The sequence below is a fragment of the Aegilops tauschii genome, chromosome 6, assembly GCF_002575655.3.
Source record: "Aegilops tauschii subsp. strangulata cultivar AL8/78 chromosome 6, Aet v6.0, whole genome shotgun sequence".
Classification (NCBI taxonomy): Eukaryota; Viridiplantae; Streptophyta; class Magnoliopsida; order Poales; family Poaceae; genus Aegilops; species Aegilops tauschii.
In genome coordinates, this window is record NC_053040.3 from 484847149 (window position 1) to 484855214 (window position 8066).

Sequence of the window (8066 nt, forward strand, 5' to 3'; positions counted from 1 at the left end):
CGTTTCTTAAAGTTTGGGGCTGCGATGCTTATGTGAAAAAACTTCAACCTGATAAGCTCGAACCCAAATCGGAGAAATGTGTCTTCATAGGATACCCAAAGGAGACTGTTGGGTACACCTTCTATCACAGATCCGAAGAAAAAAAGTTTTGTTGCTGAATTCGGAATTTTTCTGGAGAAGGAGTTTCTCTCGAAAGAAGTGAGTGGGAGGAAAGTAGAACTTGATGAGGTAACTGTACCTGCTCCCTTATTGGAAAGTAGTTCATCACAGAAACCAGTTTCTGTGACACCTACACCAATTAGTGAGGAAGTTAATGATGATGATCATGAAACTTCAGATCAAGTTATTACTGAACCTCGTAGGTCAACCAGAGTAAGATCCGCACCAGAGTGGTACGGTAATCCTGTTCTGGAGGTTATGTTACTAGACCAAGACGAACCTATGAACTATGAAGAAGCGATGGTGAGCCCAGATTCCGCAAAATGGCTTGAAGCCATGAAATCCGAGATGGGATCCATGTATGAGAACAAAGTATGGACTTTGGTTGACTTGCCCAATGATCGGCAAGCCATAGAAAATAAATGGATCTTCAAGAAGAAGACTGACGCTGATGGTAATGTTACTGTCTATAAAGCTCGACTTGTTGTGAAAGGTTTTCGACAAGTTCAAGGGATTGACTACGATGAGACCTTCTCACCCGTAGCGATGCTTAAGTCTGTCCGAATCATGTTAGCAATTGCCGCATTTTATGATTATGAAATTTGGCAAATGGATGTCAAAACTGCATTCCTGAATGGATTTCAGGAAGAAGAGTTGTATATGATGCAACCGGAAGGTTTTGTCAATCCAAAGGGAGCTAACAAAGTGTGCAAGCTCCAGCGATCCATTTTATGGACTGGTGCAAGCCTCTCGGAGTTGGAATAAACGCTTTGATAGTGTGATCAAAGCATTTGGTTTTGTACAGACTTTTGGAGAAGCCTGTATTTACAAGAAAGTGAGTGGGAGCTCTGTAGCATTTCTGATATTATATGTAGATGACATATTGCTGATTGGAAATGATATAGAATTTCTGGATAGCATAAAGGGATACTTGAATAAGAGTTTTTCATTGAAAGACCTCGGTGAAGCTGCATATATATTGGACATCAAGATCTATAGAGATCGATCAAGACGCTTAATTGGACTTTCACAAAGCACATACCTTGACAAAGTTTTGAAGAAGTTCAAAATGGATCAATCAAAGAAAGGGTTCTTGCCTGTGTTACAAGGTGTGAAGTTGAGTAAGACTCAATGCCCGACCACTACAGAAGATAGAGAGAAGATGAAAGATGTTCCCTATGCTTCAGCCATAGGCTCTATCATGTATGCAATGCTGTGTACCAGACCTGATGTATGCCTTGCTATAAGTCTAGCAGGATGGTACCAAAGTAATCCAGGAGTGGATCACTGGACAGCGGTCAAGAACATCCTGAAATACCTGAAAAGGACTAAGGATATGTTTCTCGTTTATGGAGGTGACAAAGAGCTCATCGTAAATGGTTACATTGATGCAAGCTTTGACACTGATCCGGACGATTCTAAATCACAAACCGGATACGTGTTTACATTGAACGGTGGAGCTGTCAGTTGGTGCAGTTCTAAACAAAGTGTCGTGGCGGGATCTACGTGTGAAGAGGAGTACATAGCTGCTTCGGAAGCAGCAAATGAAGGAGTCTGGATGAAGGAGTTCATATCCGATCTAGGTGTCATACCTAGTGCATCGGGTCCGATGAAAATCTTTTGTGACAATACTGGTGCAATTGCCTTAGCAAAGGAATCCGGATTTCACAAGAGAACCAAGCACATCAAAAGACGCTTCAATTCCATCCGGGATTTAGTCTAGGTGGGAGACATAGAAATTTGCAAGATACATACGGATCTGAATGTTGCAGACCCGTTGACTAAGCCTCTTCCACGAGCAAAACATGATCAGCACCAAGGCTCCATGGGTGTAAGAATCATTACTGTGTAATCTAGATTATTGACTCTAGTGCAAGTGGGAGACTGAAGGAAATATGCCCTAGAGGCAATAATAAAGTTATTATTTATTTCCTTATATCATGATAAATGTTTATTATTCATGCTAGAATTGTATTAACCGGAAACATAATACTTGTGTGAATACATAGACAAACAAAGTGTCACTAGTATGCCTCTACTTGACTAGCTCGTTGATCAAAGATGGTTATGTTTCCCAGCCATAGACATGAGTTGTCATTTGATTAACGGGATCACATCATTAGGAGAATAATGTGATTGACTTGACCCATTTCGTTAGCTTAGCACTCGATCGTTTAATATGTTGCTATTGCTTTCTTCATGACTTATACATGTTCCTATGACTATGAGATTATGCAACTCCCGTTTACCGGAGGAACACTTTGTGTGCTACCAAACATCACAACGTAACTGGGTGCTTATAAAGGTGCTCTACAGGTGTCTCCGAAGGTACTTGTTGGGTTGGCGTATTTCGAGATTAGGATTTGTCACTCTGATTGTCGGAGAGGTATCTCTGGGCCCTCTCGGTAATGCACATCACTTAAGCCTTGCAAGCATTGCAACTAATGAGTTTGTTGCGAGATGATGTATTACGGAACGAGTAAAGAGACTTGCCGGTAACGAGATTGAACTAGGTATTAAGATACCGACGATCGAATCTCGGGCAAGTAACATACCGATGACAAAGGGAACAACGTATGTTGTTATGCGGTCTGACCGATAAAGATCTTCGTAGAATATGTGGGAGCCAATATGAGCATCCAGGTTCCGCTATTGGTTATTGACCGGAGACGTGTCTCGGTCATGTCTACATAGTTCTCGAACCCGTAGGGTCCGCACGCTTAACGTTACGATGACAGTTTTATTATGAGTTTATATGTTTTGATGTACCGAAGGTTGTTCGGGGTCCCGGATGTGATCACGGACATGACGAGGAGTCTCGAAATGGTCGAGACATAAAGATTGATATATTGGAAGCCTATGTTTGGATATCGGAAGTGTTCCGGGTGAAAATCGGGATTTTACCGGAGTACCGGGAGGTTACCGGAACCCCCCGGCAACATAATGGGCCTTAGTGGGCCTAGGTGGAAGAGAGGAGAGGCGGCTAGGGCTGGGCCACGTGCCCCTCCCCCTAGTCCGAATAGGACAAGGAGAAGGGGGCGGCGCCCCCTTCCTTCTTCTCCCTCTCCTCTTTCCCCCCTCCCAAGTCCTAATCCAACTAGGAAAGGGGGGGGAGTCCTACTCCCGGTGGGAGTAGGACTCCTCCTGGCGCGCCCCAAGGCTGGCCGCACCTCTCCCCCTTTGCTCCTTTATATACGGGGGTAGGGGGGCACCCCAAAGACACAACAATTGATCTATTGATCTCTTAGCCGTGTGCGGTGCCCCCCTCCACCATATTACACCTCGATAATATCGTAGCAGTGCTTAGGCGAAGCCCTGCGTCGGTAGAACATCATCATCATCACCACGCCGTCGTGCTGACGAAACTCTCCCTCAACACTCGGCTGGATCGGAGTTCGAGGGACGTCATCGAGCTGAACGTGTGCTGAACTCGGAGGTGCCGTACGTTCGGTACTTGATCGGTCGGATCGTGAAGACGTACGACTACATCAACCACGTTGTGTTAACGCTTCCGCTTTCGGTCTACGAGGGTACGTGGACAACACTCTCCCCTCTCGTTGCTATGCATCACCATGATCTTGCGTGTGCGTAGGAATTTTTTTGAAATTACTACGTTCCCCAACAGCCAGAGCAGCCCCGCCGTCGACCGAAGTCCCGCAGGTCGACGTGTTCCCCCGCTCTTCTTCCTCCCTCTATTTGTGTCTCCCTTTTTTCTCTCTCAAGTCTCAATCCCCTCTGTACTTCTATGTGCAAGGAGGCTGCCATGGACGCCTGAGGTCCTCCGCTCCGACCCACACCCCGGCGGCCTTGCCGACGTCGTCGCCGAGGTGAGCCGCAACCTCGATGGAGGTCCGCCTTCCGGATCCGAGCCGCAGACACCCACCCGCTGTTTTCGTCTGCTTCCGCTCCTGCTCCGTCGTTCTCACGCGACCATCTTGACTCCCTCCCGCACGCACGAGCAGCAGGAAGATGCAGTTCTTCGTCAAGACCTCACAGGTGCGTCGCCGGCCCCGCCGCCCTCCCCCTCCCGATCTTGTACCCGCTGATTGGTTTGGTTTGATTTTGCTGGGCCGATGTGCCCAGTAAATCGTTGATGTGTGCTGCTTGGCGTGCTGTTTGTGCGCATGTTTGTTAGGATTCAGCTTGCGCTGCGTTTTTTCAGGCAGGCTATGTTTAGGTTTCTTGGCTGGGAAATTATCTGGTGAAGTTTGGATTGCTCGAATCAGGCTAACGTATGCCCCTATGTTAGGACACAGGGACGAACGTATAGATGATCATTCCACATCTACAGATGTAGATGCCTGTTAGGATGTGGAGTAGAGTATTCTCAGAGCCTAACTGCTCCACTAGCCAGCCCACTGTTGGTACCGGATGGATAGCAGCAGTATCATACAGTATATGGAATAGGTTTCAACGTACATGTTAAAAATAGAACATGTCCGTATGACGCAAGCTCAAGATACTACTACTACTAGTGACAATATAGCTGTATAGTAGTGTGGATCAGGGTATGTTTATGCAATTCTGCTGTCGACAGTATTTTATTTTCATGCATCGAAAAGGAGCGGTGCTGCCGACTGCTATGCTAGTGTGCAGTGCACATGCTGGAGATGCAGATGCATTGGGGGTGTCTGTGTGAAGAATATTCCCAGCGATCGGTCGACAACACAACCTGACATGCGTGAAAACTTACTTGAGCAACACGGCCTTCTGTCGTTTATGTAAGATTCCACCGTGATTGGCTCTTAAAAGCGCCACCCTGCACTAGCTGCTGCTGTTCTACTTCGCATTGACTCGAGACACGCAATGTCATGTAATGCTGCTGCTGTGCTTAGTATTTGGTGGATTATAGAACATAACCGGACCAGTAGTTGAGGCTGCGTTTGGTGGATTATAGAACATACCTGCTAACTTGCCGTAGATCACATTCGTATAGCAGGAGAAAATTGTTGCGTAAAGAGTAGAATATCTTGCATCGATCAGTGAAGTTACACATAAATAAATATCTAGGACATGATTTGAACTTGTAAAGGCGTACGGAGAGCACCAAACTGTCATTTATATACCACGCGACGTTCCTGTTCAAAAAGTAGGACCGTAGCTTCAGGTTTGTATATAAAGCATCTATGTCCAGTTTGATGATGTGTGTTGTTTGTTTCTTACTGGCAGCTGTGGATACTGTGGCTACACATTGAACTTGAGCTCCTCAACACGGAACACGGCCAACATTGGATCCAAGTATGGGAAGCAGATCAGGAAAGGCGCCGTCTCATTCTTTGTGATTTTTTGGATTGTGTGCCTTGAAAAGCATGGTTACAACCATTCCTAATTTTTTGTTCTTGTTCGATTTGGATTTGGATGCAGCAGGTGCTCTGCTCTTGCGCACGTTTGGTGGCGTCTCCGGCACAGCCGTGCTTCTTGAGGCGACCGGCGTGATGGCGGGTGTGTATGGCGGCGACCACAAGCTCTCCGGTGAGCGGCTCCCTCTCCTACCCCTAGTTCTCTTTTCTACTCCTATAGCATTGCTCTGTTGGTTTAGAACACTAGCAACAGGAGTAGTAAAAGCTTACTGATGTAGGAGTAGTGAAAGCTTCATGGTTGATCCTGATTGCTGAGCATGGGAGATGTATCTTCTTTTGTGTATCAATTACATAGCAGTACTATGTAATGGAACTGTCTATGTACTGTTATTTTTAGGTTAGGTTGAAGTGATTGGTAGGCCTTTGTTAAGAAGCGAGCTTCTTTAAATTTCCGTTGTTATTTGCACTATATTCCACGCACACCTCATGTGAATCTGTGATCGTATCCATAGACCAGTGAATTTATGGCACTATTTGCTTGCTGTGAAGTATCCAGTATTTGTTACATTATGTCTTTAAGTAGTAAAATTGAGAATGGCAATCAAAATTCTTCAACTGAACTGCTCTTTCATTGTACCACGAAATACTAAAGTTTTGCTATGTATAACACTGCTAAATGTGTTTTTGTGTATATAGAATTGCATTCATTTCCTCTTCTTTCAGTAGTTACATAGCTTGAGGTCTGTGTATTCTTTTGAATAGGATGTACTGTTCTATGCAGAAGATCTGATTTGCACAAACATAGTTATCTGCGTGTCTTGCCTGACTTGGTATTTGTTATATCCTGTTGGTTGAATGGATGGTGGTGCCACTACAGTGGTAACAGTGGTAGTTTATTCAGGTTGCTATGAGGTTAATCCCTTTGGCAACATTCTTTGAGAATTTTGTAATGGCTCCTTTGGGGTGCTGATACACTATTACACAAGTTCTATGGTATGTGAGTTGTTGTTGTTGCTGCAAGCATTGATACAATATGTCATGTGCAGGGAGCTCCGCATCTAAGTCTCGGCCATCCTCCACAGCAAGGAGCTGGGCCAAGGGAGCTAGCAGCGCTACTGGTTTCTTGAGGCCGGATCGTGTAAGATGGTGCACCACGGCATGCGGCGGCCTATTCTGTCGTAGTGGTATTGTGTATAGTCTCATCCAACACTGAGTATCAATATGTTGTTTTAATCCTGATGATGTTGTAGCATAAAGTGGTTACTTGTCTGATGCACATTGTTCTTTGTAGGGTTATGATGATATTTCCAAGGAAATATACTGACCCTGATGTGGCTAAGGTGCCCATTTGCCCTTTCTGAAACAATTTTACTCTAATTTGTGTTCTTCCTGTATGTCCAGTTTCACATTGCTGGTGTTTCATGCCATATTCATCAATCCTCCTCGCATTGCTGTTGTTTTTTCAGTAGCAAATAAATAAATAAAGTAAATGTACTATATCTTGGTATTCTAGAACTTCAGTGCCTCACAGAAGTTGCTTTATGTACTGCTTTAGCTTGCAAACCTGGTGATTTGTTGTCTGTTCTCATTTCTTAAGTTTGAAATGTTTCAAACCTGATGATAAAGTAAATGTACTATTTCTTAAATTTCTTTAGTTTGCTGCTGACATGTGGAGGAGAAAGCCACAGGAATCACCATCTCAACGGTCCGGCCTTAGTGCTTGCTGCTGACATTTTGCTGCTATTGTTCTGCTAGCCATTCTGCTGACATTTTGCAGGTGACGCCCAGCCCCCAGGGAGCTCCGCATCCAAGTCTAGTGTAGGGTATTTCTGTTTTAATTTTCTTTGTCATAGAATAGTTTTGTTTGGCACTTACTGTTCCAGGGATGTAAAGATATGTATTGCTGGAATGAATGGTTGTAATATAATAACATGGCACGTTGCTTTGAAAATGTATCATAACTGGGCTAGGCCCAAGATAGCTTGTGGTGTGATGAGTTGTAATGTCTATGGCATAGTAATTTTTTTTGGATTGGATTAATTTTTTCGGAACTGGGCTAGGCCCAAGTTATATTGGACAATTATTTTTGAGGGAAAAACATGAGAGGCCCAGCAAAGAAATGGCCCAGAAAAATACATGATCAAAAAGAAAATCTGCTGTTAAAAGGGCCACGCAAAGAAATCAATAGGGCTGAATTGTTGGGTCAGACCCATGTAGCTAATAAAAGCACAGGAAAAAAATACATTAAAAAGGCCGAATTGTTGGGCTAGGCCCATGTAGAAAATTGAATTGGACCGGGCTGATTCTTGTGCCACATCAGATTGCCACGCCGGATGCCTACGTGGCCTGGGGAGGCTGCTAGTGACCAAAACAAAACAGTAGGCATATTTTGGTCGTAAACGTCTATGACCTTCTCACAGAGAAGGTCGTTAATTTCAGTTTACGACCGCCAGCTTTTGACCTTCTGTTTTTGGTCACAAAAAGGTCGCAAATGAAAAACAATGACCTTTCAGTGACCAATAGTCAAGGTCACAAGTTGACATATTTCTTGTAGTGACAAACAACAAATAATTGCAACCCAACGCGTAGAGGGGTTGTCAATCCCTC

The 8066-nt window shown here is 44.5% G+C and overlaps 1 long non-coding RNA gene across 1 annotated transcript; it reads left to right on the plus strand.

The window, feature by feature from the left end:
- Window positions 1-5085: 5085 nt before the first annotated feature.
- On the plus strand, window positions 5086-7831 carry LOC120965997 (uncharacterized). The gene is made up of 3 exons (XR_005758955.3): window positions 5086-5631; window positions 6506-6799; window positions 7237-7831. It is a non-coding gene; the product is annotated as an uncharacterized lncRNA (long non-coding RNA).
- Window positions 7832-8066: the final 235 nt, after the last annotated feature.